Source organism: Eptatretus burgeri, chromosome 3, assembly GCF_056783735.1.
Source record: "Eptatretus burgeri isolate ZD-2024b chromosome 3, Ebu_testis_v1, whole genome shotgun sequence".
NCBI lineage: Eukaryota > Metazoa > Chordata > Myxini > Myxiniformes > Myxinidae > Eptatretus > Eptatretus burgeri.
Window position 1 is genome coordinate 14,101,388 of NC_140963.1, and position 19,582 is coordinate 14,120,969.

General features: G+C 45.0%; 1 long non-coding RNA gene across 1 annotated transcript in view; it reads left to right on the forward strand.

Moving 5' to 3' along the window:
• The first annotated feature begins 372 nt into the window (after positions 1–372).
• The window catches only part of LOC147029428 (uncharacterized), a 39,395-nt gene continuing 20,185 nt past the window's right edge, over positions 373–19,582 (forward strand). The window contains exon 1 of the long non-coding RNA XR_015055902.1: positions 373–609. This is a non-coding gene — a long non-coding RNA (uncharacterized LOC147029428). The remainder of the gene's footprint in view (positions 610–19,582) is intronic.

Here is a 19,582-nt window from a genome sequence, read left to right on the forward strand (position 1 = left end):
GTTGTGAAGGTAATGTTGAGGTAATATTTATTTTTGCAGATGAGATCCTGTTCTAGGCGGTGTAGTTGTCGTTGTGAAGGTAATGTTGTGGAAATATTTTTTTTTAGATGAGATCCTGTTCTCGGCGGTGTAGTTGTCGTTGTGAAGGTAATGTTGAGGGAATATTAATTTTTTTAGATGAGTCCTGTTCAAGGCGGTGTAGTTGTTGTTGTGAAGATAATGTTGAGGAATTTTTTTTCTTTCAGATGAGATCCTGTTCTCAGCAGTGTAGTTGTTGTTGTGAAGGTAATGTTGAGGTAATAAAGATATCTCCCGCATCATCAAAAAATAATTTTTAATCGTGATTTACATTATTTATTCGCTGATCCCGAATTCAGGCCGAAGTAACCGGAAATTGCAGCATCGAATGCAAGAAGAATTCTACGTTCGCTTCTCGGCTTTCCCAATTACATATTATCCTTCATCAGGCGATCCTCGGCCACCTCGTTCTCTGGGTCTTCAGGCACTTCCTGGGTAACGTCGATGGGATCTGAAGCCGCCATGTTTTTTTTGGCCTACTCAACCATGCCTTGACTTGGAACAGGCCACAACGATTTCTTCACGATAAAGGTTTTTTTTCACTTCCCTCACTCATATTATCGAATGCCTGTTCATCATAGCTACGAATCACTGGGTACATTGCAATGCTTATAGGCACCCGGAGATGGCAGCGTTCGTTGCTTTATTTCATTTCCACAGGATCACCATGAGTATCTCTTAAACTAAGGAGAATTACAAAATTTAACCTCCAGAATCGAATTTGCAAGCAGTTTCCACTGCCAAAAGAAGTGTTCATTTGTCCAATTCGGACATGTTTGATATTTCAGGTGTCTCTGGGAGGTGTTTAATATGACAGTTCGGTGATCAAGAGAGTCGTTCTTTATCAACCGTTTTGTTTGAGTGCTTCAGCCACTTGGCGAGCTCTCCACAATATTCGCCTTGTCACTGACTACTCTATACCTTGGGTAAATTCGCTGGGGTCTGAAGCCGCTATGTTTTTTACCCTGCTCAACCATTCCTTGATTTGGAACAGGCCACAACGATTTCTTAACGATGAAGTTTTTGTTTTTTTTCACTTTTCCCACTCATACAGAATTCCTGCTCATCATAGCTATGAATCGCTGTATACATGACTCTTGTAAATACTTTAGTTTTCAAATTAGTAGCTTGGAGCGATTTCATGTATTGGATGACACCATTTTCCACGATCAACTCTCACAGACTAATTCAAGTATATCATCGAAATAATATTGAATTGGCAAAGCCGAGAAGCGAACCTAGAATTCTTCTTACATTCGCTTCTGACTTTACATAAAACTTGTTCACAACTGTATACTTGCCAACTATACCGTGGTACGTGGAAACCCCGCGCAGCTGATGATTTTGACGCAATTTCCAGTTACTTCGGCCTGGATTCGGCATCAGCGAACAAATAATCTAAATCACGATTAAAAAAATTTTTTGATGATGCGGGAGATATCTTTATTAAAATTAACTTTGGGGAAAAAAAAATAATTGAATAAATAAATAAATAAATGATCACTTCTGGTCAGGAATAAAAGAATAAAAGAAAAGGTTGACTCAGCCTGTCATCCTTCCGAGGTCAGCGAAATGAGTACCAGTGTACTGGTCCTGGTGTATGCCCCGGTTAGAATAGGTGTGTCATAAGAGGCGACCAGGGTTGGCGTCAGGAAGGGCATCCGGCCATAAAACATTGCCTCAAGAAAAAGCCCAACCCCTGCACAGCAGGGAAAAATGGCTGTAAAAATGGTTATTTTTTTATTATGATATATATATATATATATATATATATATATATATATATATATATATACTGAACAAAAATATAAACGCACCAACCGAAATATCTAAGTCAAGATTGACATTATGGGAAAATGGTCAAACCGATGATATGTTTGAGCAATGGTTCCTTTGTTTTGCTCAAGACAGATGTTCCCATTGAAATTGACCACTCTGAGTGTGTGGACTCACACGTTGAGTAATCCTTCCCATGAGCACCATGGGGCTTGACAGAGCGATGGTCAGTGAGCGTGACCAGGACACAAACACTCCCTATAGCTTGCCCTATAAAAGGCCTCCCCAAAATGTGGACTGGTGCCAAATGTCAACATGCCATTGGCATGCTGAATGCTGGGACGTCAGTACGGGCCGTTGCAGCACACTTCAATGTCCACCACTCCACCATTAGCCGCCTGAGAACGCGCCTCAGAGAGACTGGAAGCACCGTGAACCGCCCACATGCCCGGCGACCACGTGTGACCACCGCCGGTCAGGATCGTCACATGAGGCTGCAACATCTCCGGGATCGACTCCGACCGGCCACGAGGACTGCCGATGAGACTGTCGGGCTGCATAACAGGCGCATTTCAGCCCAGACGGTGCGTAACCGCTTGAGGGAGGCCAAGCTTGAGGGAGGCCAACACCCGCTACTGACTGTGTGAACTCTGACAGTGACACCTCGGTTGTGTCGGCTGTTGTAGCGCAAAGACTGTCGCTAGAATTCTCAAGGAACTCTTTGAAATTTAATGCTCAATTGTCATGGATTCGATAACCAAATTGTTGTGAAGATTTAGTATTAATGAGTTCGAGGTAAAATAGTAACAATCGCTTGGTGCGTTTATATTTTTGTTCAGTATATATACTAACCCAGCATGCATCATGCATCAATGAAGCTTGTAAATACTCGCCCTAACAGCTTGCAAAATAAAGATAGTAAAAGAAAAACGGCGAACTGAAGATTCACAGCCCTGCACACGAATAATTATAATTTCCCATTAAACATCGGTGGGGAAATCTAACAACACAGACTTATCGACATAACTGATGTGAGGACCTATATGGTGTCCTGTGAATTTCCACATCCGTCACAATATATATATATATATATATATATATATATATATATATATATATATATATATATATATATATATATATATATATATATATATATATATTGTGTGTGTACGTATATATTTGCATTATCATTTGTCGGTGCATAACATTGTATAATGGTCACCTTGGAATGGTTGATGTTAAATCTGGTGGATGGAATCTCATCATTCACTGGATTCCACCCAACAAGACATGTAGCTATATTGGAATTTCTCAGAAGTGTGACTCCTCCCCTGTGAATGCCATCATCTCTGCCTGAGTGGAGAAGGGTGTTTCCTTGGACAATCTCTCTCCCTGTACCAGTCCATATAACCTCACTGAGACCAACAACATCAAGGTGATAATTGCTGAAGATTTTACATAGTTTGCTGACCTTTAGAAAGATCGCTTCGAAATATAAGCTCCCATTTTAGCAGATTTTTTGTACATCAAAAAATATGTAGGCTATATTTATAAAAAAAATATATATATATTTCCAAAGTTCATTTAAACCTAAAATTTTATACAATTCCATTGCCGTACGAGACTTAACGAAGGAAAGTACCAAAGGAGAGTCACATGTGAGCAGCTGAGTGCATCATAGCATTCTCTTTTGCCTTTGCCAAAGGAGAGACATTTTGGGGTTGTGCAAATAGCTGAGCTGAACATGCAAACAGGTGTGTGTGTGTGTGTGTGTGTGTGTGTGTGTGTGTATATATATATATATTGTTGTGGTTACCAAATTCGCAAACCACCATTCAGGTCCCTTAGGTGAGGTATCTCGGTAAGTACATGTGTAGTTAGGCCCAAACCCGTTGTCTAGTGGGAATACATGTCATTTATGCGTGCTGCGACTCTTCAGGATAGCCGTTTTTCTTTTGCTATCTTTATTTTGGACCAACCGCCATGATTACCACCACAATCACAACATCAACCACCAACCACAACGCCGCTTCACCACAACCGCCACGACCTTCCCGTCACACCTCGCAACCGTCGCATCGCCACCGTTCTTGCCCCGCTGTGGGTACCGGTGTTGGACTCGTGCAGGGCGCGCGCCGAACAGCGTGTACAAAATCACGGATTTTGTGCTTCAAAAACGGATCAAAAACGACACACGCCCACTTTTTGCCGTCCAATCGGTGAGCGAGGGGCGAATTGGCCCTGCCCCCAGGGCGATCAATATATGCAAATTTATGGATCAAAAAGCCTTCACGCCCACTTTTTCTCGGGCCAATGGGGAGCGAGGTGAAAGGTCGAAGGGAGGGGGTCAAAGATGAGAGGGCGAAGCTACGGGGCTGATAAAAGGACCGTGTTAGTCAGTCCAGTAGAGTCCAGAGGCGGAGAGTAGGAGAGTCCAGAGGCGGAGAGGAGAGTAGGAGAGTCGGAAACAGAGAGTCAAGACTTCGCGGGCGGTGGAGTTGGCAAGAAGGAGCTGGTCGTCGTGTGCATTGGAGTCGGAACGGAGGGGACGGAGCTGTGGAAAGGCAGCGACACCAGACGAGGGGGTGCTCGCGTCGGGAGCTGCACCCCAGGGAGGCCGACAGCGCGACCTGGCCGAGGTGGAGACGCTCGTCGCGGGATAATAAAAATCCTCTATACCCCGAGCATCAGCAACCCCCTCCTGTTTCCCCCCGCGCTGAGATAGTGCGACCAAGGGGGCCCCTTTCCCACCCCCTACCAGACACTGTCCGCGAGGCCCGCGGAGTTGAGGCGCCATCGCCGCTCCGCGTCTCATCACCAGACGGGTAGGCGCGACCCGGTCTCGGCCTCAGGCCCGCCTCATCCTTGAGGGTATTCTTTCCTTGGTTTTGGGTATGTGTTGTCGGCGCCGTCTGTGAAGTAGAATTGTATAAGTGTTGCCGTGTGCTCGGTAGTCGGTATTAGCTCTGCATTGTGTTTCTCTTTTATAATTGCTTTTTGTGTAAATTGAATTGTGTTTTTCTTTTCTGTGTGCTTTTGGTGGAATTGAATATGTGTGCTTCCCGTGTGCCGCGAATAAATGTGCTTTGTGTTGAACTGTTTCCGGCTTCGCTTCGTCTTTTCCTCTATTGAATCCCCATCTTGCTTCACGTAAAGGGTTGGTGGTGGGCTGAATACGCCCGATAATTAATCGAACCGTCGAGGTCGACGATAACACCGCTCGGTTATTCTGATAGTACGGAACGGGTCGCTTAAGTGGCCCGTGTCCGAAGTCGACCTGCGGCGAGGTGCGATCGCCCGGTCTACCCTCCGCGTGGGTACTTAGGTAGGTCGAATTTGGCGAGCAACCCTATCCCACGCGGGGGCTGATTGGCTCGATCGCGGTGAGACCGAAAGGTCCACCCGTGACTGGTTCCCGGCGTTAGTCCGAGAGGGTCACGACTGGATTGTCCGTCCGGTGGGCGACGTGCCGCGATTCGAGTTACGTGGCCGTCAGCACGCCGGCGGGCGCGAATCCGCAACAATATATATATATATATATATATATATATATATATATATATATATATATATATATATATATATATATATATATATATATATATATATATCCAAAGAACCAATCGGCAGAGCAGCTGGAAAAAGTGCTCTTCAGAATTGAATGTACTCGCAAATGACATAGCTGAATCATGAAACATTGAAAATTGCTATCGATCCAAATCCGAAAGGAACAGGATGAATTATGTGAAATTAAATTGGAAAACTGAAGGGAATCTAATGCCTTAACATAAAAATATGGAATAGATTATGACATGTAGACTCACTGAGGAAACCTTCAATATATTCCATGAATACAGCGAATTGTAAAGCTCAAAGATGTAAACCTGAATGTGAAGATCACTTTTGGTCACAATGGTTGTCTATATATTCATACACTTTGGCTCCAAGACAAACGTACATGGTCAAACAAAGCTTGTTTAATTAATAAACATCCACATTGGCCCTTAGGCCAAAGCTCATGGTTATAAAATACACATACATATCCTATTCCTTGGGGTCAAAATTAATGATCATACAATAAAAGCTTTGTGTTTATGGACCACTCTGTCATCAGTATGGAGTGGGTTTTTCCCCACGAGATGAGCTGTCAGGCTTTCCCGTGAGGGACTATGTACAAATAGCACCTCCTTAGGCCAGGGTCACATTTGCTCTACGGCGAGGATACGGCGGCCGTATGTCCTCTGATTTGACAAACGTGTGGCGGCCGCAGAGAAACTGAGGTGGCCTCAGGGAGGCCCTATGCCGTTTGGCTATATTTTACAGGCTGTAGGGGCGCCGTGGAATTATAGCGCGGAGTTATAATTTTTTTTCATTTGTACGTTCGCCGTAGCAATTCGACAAGCCAAGCTATGATGTAGATGTGTTCCACGTCGACCGTACGTAGGGCGTACGGTGGGCTTGCATTATTTGTGCGGCTGCCGTAAGCTCTTCTCAATGAAAAATGAATTTTCCCAACCCCCCAAAAATTACGGCGGCCGCACTATTTCCATGGTGGCCTTGCGGTCTGTGTGACCACCTGCGGGCAACGTAGGGTCGACACACGGTTCCCCTACGCCCACGATGTACCTACGTAAGGCCTCCGTGGCAGTCTGCATCGACCGTGCGTCCACCGTGCACTACCGCAAGAGATCGGAGTATAGGTGTTTGCCTCTACAGTGGTGCCCCCAGAATCCCAATTTAATTCGTTCCAGGAGGCTGTTCGGATTCCAAAAATATTTTCCCAATAAGAAATAATGGAGTGAATTAATCCGTTCGTGGACCCAAAGAAAACTCACTTTCAAGACACTTGAAACTGAAATTCCCCATGTTTAAGGTAAAATAAGATGAGTAAATGACCTTCGGTGGCGGTGTATTGTATGTAAACTGGTACAATCACCACATCCAAAGGTCCACACAGGCTCGAGCTCCGTCCTGGGTTCCGATCACGCGCGCACTCTGCGAGAGCGCTGCCCCCAGGGCAGCTCATCGAACATGATGCCCGCAGAACCACAATCGCTTTCATCAAATGCATCGGGCTGACGTAATCATGGATATTCCAAAGTACAACTGGTTTTGCTGTGAAATTCAATCCTTGCCTGACAGTCCGTCACACCACGTGATCGGATTGCTTTTTTGTTATTAATTAAAACACAAGATGACGAAAAATACAAACATCACAAATGAAGGTGAAAACACGAGGTAAGGCCTAAGTCACATTTGGCTCGGCAGCCGGAGGGTCTACAAAATGTATGGGCACTAGCAATTATAAAGCGGCCGCAGTATTTCCACGGTCACACAATGTAGCAGTCACATATGTTTTTATTTTTTGGTGAGACGCACGGGGTATTTATAAATTGTGGAGACCGAAAACGTGGGAGTGCCGTACGGTCTTTGATTTGATGTCGCACGGTGACCTTCTGGCGTTCCTGCGGCGGGCATAGAATTTTCAAGGCAGACGCAAGGTGCCACCACGCAATGCCTGATCCACGAGAACATATCGGGCCCAATACATTTTTGAAATATCAGGCGATGTATCATTTTTGTCCCCATCTCTCAATGGTGAAGAATGACTTTAGAAATTAAATAATTCTCGTATCCAGATCCGGATTTGGATCTTTACCAAAATCGAATCAGTTTGTCCTTGGCACACACCGAATCTGTCCTCAAAATTTCATCTGGATCCGTCCACAACTTTTTGAGATATCCTGCACACAAACAGACAGACAAAGGGGTGAAAACATAACCTCCTTCACCTTCGGTGGTGGAGGTAACAACGCACAAGTCCAACCAATATACATTACTGCACTTGAAAAATCTTTGATTTTCGCCAGTAAATACGGTCAGATACTGGTGCTCATGAAATCAGTCCCTGCCACCTTGCACTTCTCGCTTCACAAAAGGACCTCAAAAACAAAAGGCTTCGAGCTTATTAATTGGCCAACCAATTCAGTGACCCGATGTGCAGATTCTGTTTAAATTTCAAGTAAATTGGATGAAAATTGACGATTTTATGTGACCTTGACCGATTGACTCCAAAACAATAAGCTTCTAGCTTGTGACTACCTCCACCAGGTGGTTAGGTTTTATGAAGATCGGAATAGCATTGTGACCTCAAGGTGACAGACAGACACACGAACAGAATAACAGACGAGACCAACCAATATACAGTACCTGTGAATCTTCGATGAGGAAATTAATAAACATCCAAATGCAATAGTGTTACGTTTGAGGGGGGGGGGTATGCATTCAAAGGGTAATTAGGATGTTTAATTAGGTATGCCATGCTGTTCGAGTTTACCAGGATCTCGATGTAATAAGTAGTAATTCAGTGGTGATAAGTTGTCTAGTAAATGTTCATTTCTTCAAGGGGGAAATGATAAATGTCACGTAATTAGATAGGGACACGGGATAGGGTAAGTGTGTTTGCGTAAACCCCTTTTGGTATTCTCTGAAGACTGGCCATGACGTCACAGGACAGTGCAACGGATGGCTCCGCCCCGTGATCACGATTGGCGGAAGGCGATGGCGGTGGGCCAATAAACGGCTCGATTGGGAGTGACGAGGACGAAGGATAAAAAGGTTCTGTTCGGGGTCGAAAAGGAAGAAAAAGAAGAAGAAGAAGAAGAAGAAGAAGAAGATTACTACAACCAGAACGCTCGTGTTTTTTTGGTGTGGAAGCTGTGGCGGCAGAGAGTGTCCTGGCTGCTGTGCTGAGTCGATCGTGCTCTTGATCGTGTCTGGGAGCCTTCCCGAGCCTCGTGCCTCACCTCGGTTGGCTCTGGGGTTCTGCTGACTCGGAGTGCGGGGTCGGGCAGCGGGTGGACCTGCCTCCCTTTCCTGCTCGCGGCTTGGCGCCGGAGCTGGTTCCCTGGCGGCTGTGGGCGGACTTGGGCCAGGACCAGGAGGTCGACAGCACCGCGGTTTCTCCTGCCCCCCTGACGAGAGCAAGGCCAGCTCGTCCGATGCCGATCCAGGGACAGTTGCGTCCACACCACGGTCCAGCCTGACCACCAGAAATAGCTACGTTTTGTGTGTGTGTGTGTGTGTGTGTGTGTGTGTGTGTGTGTGTGTGTGTGTGTGTGTGTGTGTGTGTGTGTGTGTGTGTGTGTGTGTGTGTGTGTGTGTGTGTGTGTGTGTGTGTGTGTGTGTGCTTCGCGCCTTAGAAAGTTTGAGATCTCTATATTCATTGGAATTGTCTGTGTTTTCCCCACGCCCGATCCCACACCATCCCGTCGAATCGCCCCGGATCCCTCTTCTTGCCGAGTCTTGTTATTTCTAGTAATAATAAAAAAGGAATAAACATCATCAACTCAGTGAAAAGTGACTCGTGCCACCTTCCTCGTCCCGTTTGCGGTAGAGAGATTAGAACCGCCATGTTTGGGTTATAAACAAATAAATCGCCTCCATCGTTTCGGCTCATTCTACGTTGGCGGGACTGTTCAAGTCCCGTGAACGTCACAATACTGTACACTCTCCTCTGGCGAGGGTAATAAATGTTGTATCCACTGATATGAATGATTTCCCCTTATTGATGAATCATACGCATTATCGCTGTTTGGTATATTCATTGTAAACATTTGAATTATGTCTTATTACTTGTCGGTTGTCGATGGCATTGAATCCACTCTTGAATCCTGCTAGTTCCTTTAGCTGGGTGGGGTCTAGTTATCTCACCTGGAACGTAGTTCTGGGGAGCTTATGGGATGGCACGTCGTCCGTCCGTCTGTCCACAAATACTTTCAACTTCTTCTCTGAAACTACACGTATGACTGTGATGAAACTTTACCGCAACATTCATCACCGTGTATGTACCAAATTTTGTTCATGGCATTAAAAAAAATCCAGCCCAAAGAGGGTCTACGGGGATTGCCCCCCAAAATATGTATTTGCTTTCTTCTCAGAAACTGCACACACACTTTCGATAAAACTTTGACCACAACCTTCATCACTCATGATGTACCAAAGATTGTTCACGCCATAAAAAATGTGAGGTCTGAGGGGGTTTACGGGGGGATTGCCCCCTTAAATTAGGTATTTGCTTCGTTATTAAACTACACACACAATTCTGATGAAACTTGACCACAACCTTCACCACCCATGATGTACTAAATTTTGTTGACGACATTAAAAAAAAAATTGTTGTCCAAGAGATTGTACTTGGGGGTTGTTGCCAAATTTGTATTTGCTTTCTTCTTTGAAACGACACACAATTTCGATGAAACTTGACCACAACCTTCATCACCCGTGATGTACCAAAGTTTGTTCATGGCATGAAAAAAAAAATCCATCGGTATTTACTTTCTTCTCCATTATATATTTTGTGGGTCATCCATGCCTATTCGTGGTTCCCTGGTTATGTTATCCAGCCACTACCAGGGGTATTGCCCTGATGATTGTTTCTTGTAGCCTGGTTATAAGTTATTTGATAATTATTTATTGATAGCAGGCGGCAAGCAATTAGGATAGAATGTCTGACATCTTTTTAAAAACAAGAATGGCCACACTGTGGTCACAAACTGCGACAAAATTGGAAACTTCACATCAGCCCTGCGATTTCTCCATGTGAGGTCCACTGTATTTTTTTTTTCCTCACCACTCTTAAATCTACTTCCAAATGATAACAATCGATGGACTGTACTGTTGAGATTTTAGGAATATAATCGCTTTCCGAAAATGTGATGTTGAAGGTTTACGTTTCGAGCAGTGTGTAAATGCAATCCAGTACCACACGCTACAATTTTCACCAATTTTGTTTATGTCGTTTTTATTGTGCAAGAAGTGAATGCAAAAACTGTCTCTCTGATAAAGGTAAACAAAATAGTCATTAGTTAACCATCATCACACCATTTAAAAGCCTTTTTCCCTGAACAGGAGTCAGCTATTTGCAGGCTCCAATCATGGTACCCTTTCTTGTGGCAATGTTTTTACAGCCGGATGCCCTTCCTGATGCCAACCCTTTAGTCGCCTTCGCCACGCAGGGATAATTACCAGTATACTGGTGCTCATTTTGCCGACCTTCGGAAGGATGACAAGCTTAGTCACCCCCCCTGATGCTAACTCAGCGGCCAGCGGGGCTCGAACTCAGGACCCTGAGGATCCAAGCCACCACCCTAACCACTAAGCCCAAGTCAAAAACGAAAATCCGACGGCGCTCACTTACACTTCCTCACTCATGGGCGGTCTGTCGGCGACTGGCAGCTTCTGCAGGAGGGAAAATATTCACGCATACGGATTAGGATCGCCTACATCCGTGCACCAAACCACGCCTCCCTAGCTTCATTTATTTACGCACGAAAAATTAAGGTTGGATACTTTTTGAACACACCTCGTATACACTCCTGATTCCTTCTTCCATAATGAATAACCTTACAATTTTCCTCATTAAAGGGAAGATGCCAGAGTCTTGACCATTTGATGGCCTCATCGATATTCTGGAGGGTTACTGCATCACCACTCCAAATCATGTAGTATCGTCTGCGAACAACTTTAAACTGGACTGAACTGATTCAGGAAGATCATTTATGAAGACGATTAACAATGTCGGACCTAGTACGCTGCCCTGTGGTATTCCACTTGTCACTGGAACACTTGTTTTTCTTTTCTGATCTCTGAACTATCACCCTCAGACTCTGGAAGCCCGAAGAAGATGAGATTACTCTTTCTTCGTTTCCTCTCATTCAATTCATCCATCTTGGTAGTAACCAACCTCTCTATCACCTCATTTGCAGAGGTTCTGGCGAGTGCTTGGTCTGCAGCTGAAAACACTCACATTTCTGATCTTCTCAAGTTCCTTCCTCATCTCACTATATCTCTCATCACACTTGTCACTGCTCTTCTTCATTTCGGATCTCAAACTCTTAACTTCTCCGTCAAGCTTGGTCTGCTGGGTTTGAAGAGTGTTCATGAAGCGTAGTAAGTTCTCCACACTCTTATTGCATGTTCTGCAGTACCAATGTAGACTGCTCTCCCAATTGTCAAATTCACTGATGATCTCATATACAACCTCTTGGACATTCTGGCATGCAGCATGAAACCAGAATCTACACAGTTCACATTCAATGGTGCAATCATCCTCCTCAACAACAGCATTGCAACTGCCACACAATGAGTCATTCTTACTTTGTGACGTTTCCTTCTCAGCATTCATGTTAGTAATGGTATTAACTTTATCCTTCCTTCCTGAACAAACAGCGAATGCGTGGAAGTGGAAACCAAAGTCAAACACAAGGGAAAACATGATCTGGCAGACCATGTCCATCTTCCTTTGGTCTTCACGATTCCTTCAAGGTATGGTATGTTGCACTTGAGTGTCTAACTCTACATGTAACGTTGTACACCGTGTCGCTCACGTGACTCTCAAAGGTTGTTGTGTACGTGCTGCACACATGACTTTCAAGCACAGATGCACACCATATCAAGATGGAACAAGAGCAGAGGAGTCCTCATTCTGCCTCAAGACCACCAAGTAGCCGTCTCGTCTGAGCAACCTTGCTTGTACTGTGTTCATGCTTCTCACTCTTTCAGGTTTGACACATTATCCATCTTTTAATCCCTCTGGCGTCCATCTATCAATCCATCTTTCAACCATTTTTAACTCCAGTTACCCATCCATTGCCAGTCCCTCGCCCTTTAACTTCCAAAAGGTAACTCACAAACTCTTCAGTGCTCACAATCCTGCCATTTTTTGCCTTTCAAACCCCACAATTCCCATGGGAAACTTTCCTCACCTGAATCCACACGTTTGTTCCTCCATGTCAAACTCCTCTCGTCATTCTTACACCTCCCAACAATACCGTACATGGATTACATGATTTAAAAAGCTTCGATGGACTGGGCTACACCTGGAACAGTGGAACGTATGACGTCAAGATGTACCAGGAAGCAAGTACAGTGGGTTTTAACTTTTAACCTTCAGCATCCGACATCATCAGCTTTGTACAAGCAATCACATTCTTCTTTGCCCTCGTGGTTGGTTTTAAAGCAATTTGTTATTTAGATGAATCGGATGTGCTTTAGAAATCCTGCGCAGGGTCATTGATTTGTGATGGCGTTACTGGTACAGCCTTCCGATAGTCATACCGGTATGGCTATAGCGATGGATTCTGACCTGTGTCGATTACCAACACTGATCTCGCTTTAAAAACAAAATCATTTGAAATAGAAGTTGAAGTTGGAAGTAAAATAACCGTTCTCATCATGGGGGAAAAAAAACCCTGTGTGGGAATACTTTGAAAAATTAGTCAATGATGTGTACATCATATATGAATATGTAATGTTATTGTGTATTTTTGGAAATTGCATTAAAAAAATTATTATTTTAAAAATAATATCGATATTACTGGTATGACCCTGGCAGCTACATTAGTTCAAAAAAAACCTTCAAAAATCTTCTCTGAAGTGGCTGAACAGATCAAGGAGAAACTTTACACGTCTGACCACCATTCCATGAGGAACAGATTTGTAAAGGAATAATTGATAGGTCACATGGTTTGGCAGCCAAATTGGATTGAAAAAAAAAATTAAATTATGTTTTCTCTGGAACTGCTTAATCAATCGACATGAAGCTTCACAATTATTATCTAGTATTAATGCGGAATACAAGTTTTAAATTTCAACTTCATCAGACACATGGTCTGGCAGCTGGGATTATTTGATTTTTTGATCTGGGTTCTTTTTTGAGTTTTTATTTTTGAATAAGGCTCACTCCGCTGTGCCTGGGTGGGTTTGAGAGTGGAGGAGTAGCAGCCGAAATGTGAATCCTATCTCGGTTCCTCATGATGACTACATCTTTGATTTTTCCTTGTTTGGGTTCCTTCTGATGACTCCAATGCAGTACTGTACCTATTTGATCTGAATTGAATTTATTTTAATCCCATTCTAAACACCACATAAAACAAGTTCTGGCAATGGTCTGCAATCTCTGATTGTTCTTTCTAGTTTTCAATTGTTTTTCTTTTCAAACTGGCACTTGAATGATCTGATGTCCTCAGTGGTATGCTTCTGCACTATTTTGCAAATTTTTACGAACTCATTTCTTGAATTTGTAATGTCAGACCTTATCGTTGATCTCTTTCTCATATTTTCCGTCTTTCTGTGATTTTTCTGGTCGTGTTGAAACTCGTTTTCCACTCATTTGGTTTGCTGGATCTTTTAATATTGTGAACCATTCTTTGGTACATTTTATTTACCTCTATGAAATGAGAGCGAGAGATGAACCTTCAGAGTTTAGGCTTTATTCCATTTGATTGGAGCCGCTTCTGTGGGCACACCAGGAAATACAGGTTCAGCTAGGAGTACATAAGCAGTAACGTATACATGTGCAGTTAACCATTGCAGACAATCCGCGTAAGCACGGAGTTCGATATAATCTCCATTCTCACCAGTCAATGAGCACCTTCAGTTAACGAGCATCAAGTGAACAGCCGATGTCAATAGCAATGCCCCGGGGACAATCACTCGTGCCGCAGAGACATCCCCTTATACGCGAGACGCACAACATGTGATCCCGCGTCATGTCCCTCAATTCACGTTAATTCACCACATTCTCCCCACCTTTAAAATGTAACTAGGGGCCCATCTTACACACCATAATTGCTTTAGCACTATAGGAGTATACATTTCAAGCAACGCGGACTAATAGATCTACAGAAGCATACATGCCAAGCAGTGATTATTTTGAGTTGTAGGAGCATGGAAATGAGCATCGATATATGATATAATGGGTATATAGGAGCAAGAGCAGCGAGAATGCTGAAAATGACCCTTACAGATTGAGTCGTAGAGGTGGTCTTATTCGTCGACCTCTCCGGGAGTAAACGGCAGTTTCACTTGAGGGAGACTCCCGATCCTCTTGGTGAGCCTCGACTTGTGCCGGGGATGACTCCTCGATCGCTCTCGGGTGGAACGCGGCAGCCCCGTCGCCTGGCGGAGTTCCTGGGGGGGGAAATGTCAGAAGGAGGAGTGCCAGAAGGTGGTGTACCAGCGGGAGGAGTACCTGAGGGAGCCAGATGGCGAACCGACACAGTGGTCTCCCTGCCATCCGGGAGCCTGACATGAGCATACTCTGGATTAGTGTCAATGAGTTCGACCCCCTCCACCAGCGGTTCATACTTGCTTTGTCGTACCGGGCGTTTCATGAACACTGTACCGGGATGGGTCAGCCAGTTGGGCACCGTTTGACCGTCAACATAACGTCGTTGGTGAGTAAACATACGTTCGTGAGGAGTGGCATTTGTGGACGTGCAGAGCAAAGAGCGTATGGAATTCAGAGCGTCAGGAAGAGTAACCTCCCATCGCTCGGGGCCCAGTCCTCTCGATTTCAGCGCCAGAGTTACGGCTTTCCAAATTACTCCATTATACCGTTCCACCTGCCCGTTTCCCTGTGGGTTGTAACCCGTCGTTCGACTAGTTGCTATGCCGTGCTCTAATAGGAACTGTTTTAGCCCGGCCGACATGAAACACGGCCCTCTGTCTGAATGTATGTACGAAGGTCTCCCAAACATAGCGAAGAGGTCAGAGAGACATTTTACGACAGTGCCCGAGGTCATATCCGAGCACGGAAACGCGAAAGGGAACCTTGAATATTCATCAACAACGGTGAATATGTATCTGTTGTCTGTTTCGGTCGGTAGGGCCCTTGAAGTCGATGTTTAGTCTCTCGAAGGGGGAAGTAGCCTTGATCAGTCTGCCAGATGCCGCGCCATAGAATCTGGGCTTTAGTTCAGCACAAACAGGGCATGAAGCATTCATTTGTTTAATATCTTCAACAGAATAGGGAAGATTTTGTCTGCGTACGAAATGTGCCATCCTGGTTACCCCTGGGTGGCACAGAGACACATGGAGGTCTTGCAAAGCCTGACTGATTGTTGCCGAACTGTAGACCCGGGAGAAGGTATCTGCAGCAGGGTTTTCTTTCCCGGGCCGGTAAACAATGTCGTATCTGTAGCAAGCTAGGTCTATCCGCCATCTCATAATTTTTTCATTCTTAATTTTCCCGTTATTTTTCACATCAAACATGAAAGCCACGGATCGTTGGTCCGTAACGAGCGTGAAGTGGTTTCCCAGTAAATAATGTCTCCATTTCCGCAGCGCTTCAACGATGGCGTACGCTTCCTTCTCTATTGCCGAGTGTCTCTGCTCGCTTCTAGAGAGAGTTCTCGAGAAGAACGCGACCGGCCGCCCAGACTGATTAAGTGTAGCAGCTATGGCGTGATTTGAAGCGTCGGTCTCCACCACGAAGGGCACCGAGCTGTCGATCGATAAAACCACGGACTTACTGATATCATCCTTGAGATTGTGGAAAGCTTTTACGACAGCGGCATCTGGTGGAAAGTTTTTGCAATGCACTAGGGGATGTATTTTCTCGGAGTATTGCGAAATCCATCTCGCATAGTAAGCGAACATCCCGATCACCCGGCGCATTGTTTGCAAGTCCTGAGGTGGTGGAAGCTCACGGAGCGGGCGCAATCGCTCAGGATCAGGCTTAATTGTGCCGCCGGCTATTGTGTAGCCGAGAAGGTCAATTGACCTTGCCGAGAATACGCATTTCTCGTAGTTGAGAGTCAGATTATATTTTCTAGCAATGCTCAAGAATCTGTCCAGATTCCTATCATGTTCCCTCTGATCCCTACCGCACACTGTGACATTATCCACGTAAACAAAAGTGTCTTCGAGGTTTTCATCTGAGATGATGTCGTCCATAACCCGTTGGAAGCAAGCTACTCCATTCGTGACACCGAATGGTATCCTTCTGAACTGGTAGAGGCGCCGCCCCTGCCTGGAATGCAGTGTACGGTTTGTCTTCCTCTCGGATGGGAATTTGATGATAGGCGCTTCGCAAGTCGATGGTACTGAATACCTTATAATTGGCCACGCGTTCGACCATCTCATCTATGCGCGGCAGGGGGTAGGCGTCGAGTTGGGTGAAGCGATTGACCGTTTGGGAATAATCGACAACCATCCATTTCTTATGGTTCTGACTGCTGGTTACTAACACCTGTGCGCGCCATGGCGAATCGCTCGGTTCTATAATTCCCTCCTCCAGTAATCGCTTGGTTTCCGAAGTGATGAAATTCATGTCAGCAGTGGTATATCGCCGCGATTTGATCGCTATCGGTTTGCAGACCGGCGACAAGTTAGCGAACAGCTGGGGGGACGTCACCTCCGCGGTGGTCAACGCATTTAAAATTAGACGAGGCTTGCTTCCTCCAAAGGGTATTTCGACGCTCGTGTGCTGCTTGAGGACATTATGACCCAGAATTACGTCTGTGCACAAATCACGAAGCACCAGCACCTTTACATCCCGATGCGTGTACCCTTTTACGTCCAATTCAACATTGCAGTACCCTCGTACGCGGGATTGTAGTGAGGTGGCGGCCATGCATACCGTATTGTCAGTCGGGTGGATTACCCATTTCCTGCCCTTCACTAGCGAGCTGTTGACGAAACTTTCAGAGCTACCGGTATCAATCAGTGCCTCAGCCATATGCCCGTTAATTCGTACGTTGATGATAGCCTTGGATAGATTCCCCGGGGAGGCTGCAGTCAATTTATTTTGCGAGTAGAGAGCCGCAGAAGTGGGTTTATTTCTCCTTAGAGTAGATTTACATACCCTGGCATAATGCCCTTTCTTGTCGCAATTCATGCATGTGGCATCTCTGGCTGGACATTTTTGACGAGGATGCCTTTTGTACCCACAAAAGAAGCATTTACCAACCGGAGCAGTTGCTGAGGAGTTTGACGAGGTCTGTGTATCCGGCTCCTCGGGTGTTTCTCCATCCCCTATGTCTGGCTGTGTCTGTGCCAGTGGGGTTCCTTGGGTTCCCATCGTAGCAGCGTTCATGAGCAGCATCGGTGTCCCAAATGACTCAGATTGCTGCTGAGCCGTATCCATCGCTCGAGCCTGATCGACTACCTTGTCAAGAGTGGGTTGCGCTTTCTCTAGTAAGCGTTGCCGTATGTGGGCTGATCTGAGTCCTTGGATGAATGCCTCCCGGGTCGCTTCCTTTCGGTGTTCCTCGGCGCTTACCGCCCGGAAGCTGCCGTCTTTTCCCAGCTGATTCAGAGCTTGCAGGAACTGATCGATTGTCTCCCGGCTGCTTGCTTGCGTGTGTTGAGAAGATGTCGTATGTATACCTCGTTCTTGGGCTTCACGTAGAGCGCCTGCAGCACGTCGATCGCTGCTTTCTCGTAAGTGTCGCACCCCGAGAAGAGCCTGTACACGCCGGGCGAGACATGATTCACGAGAGCGGCAAATTTGTCAGCTCCCTCCGCGATGATGGTCAGATAGTGTGAGAAGGAACAGAACCAATGTGACCATTTCATTTCTGCGTCAGTCGCGTTTGGGTCTGCGTCGAACCTCTCTGGTTTGTAGATCTTGTCCATCTTTGGTTGAGAGAGCCGAGAAAATTAAATGGAATAAATTGAAATGAGAGCGAGAGATGAACCTTCAGAGTTTAGGCTTTATTCCATTTGATTGGAGCCGCTTCTGTGGGCACACCGGGAAATACAGGTTCAGCTAGGAGTACATAAGCAGTAACGTATACATGTGCAGTTAACCATTGCAGACAATCCGCGTAAGCACGGAGTTCGATATAATCTCCATTCTCACCAGTCAATGAGCACCTTCAGTTAACGAGCATCAAGTGAACAGCCGATGTCAATAGCAATGCCCCGGGGACAATCACTCGTGCCGCAGAGACATCCCCTTATACGCGAGACGCACAACATGTGATCCCGCGTCATGTCCCTCAATTCACGTTAATTCACCACACTCTATTTTTTTTTTCTTCTTGAAGTGCACCATTTTGTTTTTTTGAGTTCAAATTGGAATAAAGTTGTTTGGTTTCCAATTGGATTGAGATAAGTTGAATCAGACTTTGGCTTCACTGATTCTATCCTTTCCAAGTGTGTATTTGAGTGGAATTTTCACCGGACTTGTCTGTGGTTGTGAAAGTTGTTCAAAAGAGAAACATTGTATATCGGGTGCTTCTTCTTTTGAGAATGTGTAGTCTATTTCATTGTTCACTCTGATGGGCCTTTCACAGTATATTTCCTGTGGGCTTATTTCTAGAAAAAGGATTGTCAAGAAAAACTGGTTCTTGTCTGTTAACTCGTCTCTTCTGTTTCCTCTCATTTTGGGTGTCACAACCAAATTTGCTGACAGATATCTCATCGGCTTACCGTGTTCCTACTTTGAAGTCTCCCACAATAATCTTGAAGTTGAAATTTCTCAATACATGCATGTGCTCTACTTCTTCAAATCAATCCATGATTTAATCGTCAGATTAGTTTGATATTGGAGCGTACGGGTAATCTTGAATTACCTGGAGCTCATACTTCAACTTGAGTTTAATCACAGGTTTTGCTACTCTGTCAGAAGTAATTTCCATCTCCACAATGTTATTATTTAGTCCCCAGATTGTGAATGATGAATCCAACGCCTCGTGATTATCCATTGATGTTTCCTCTGTAATAGAAGATACGCCATTCTTGAGTTACAATGGTACTTCAACTTTGCACCTTTCTGCACTGAAGTCTCACATCCCAGTTGATTCTCCATGAACTGCCAGGGAAGCCAAAAATGCATTTGTTGATTGATTCTTTTCCTCAGGGGGTGAGCTGATGATGCTGCAAGAAAAAAAAATGCTTCCAAAGCCATGTAAGCTGACTGATGTTGCAGTTAGCA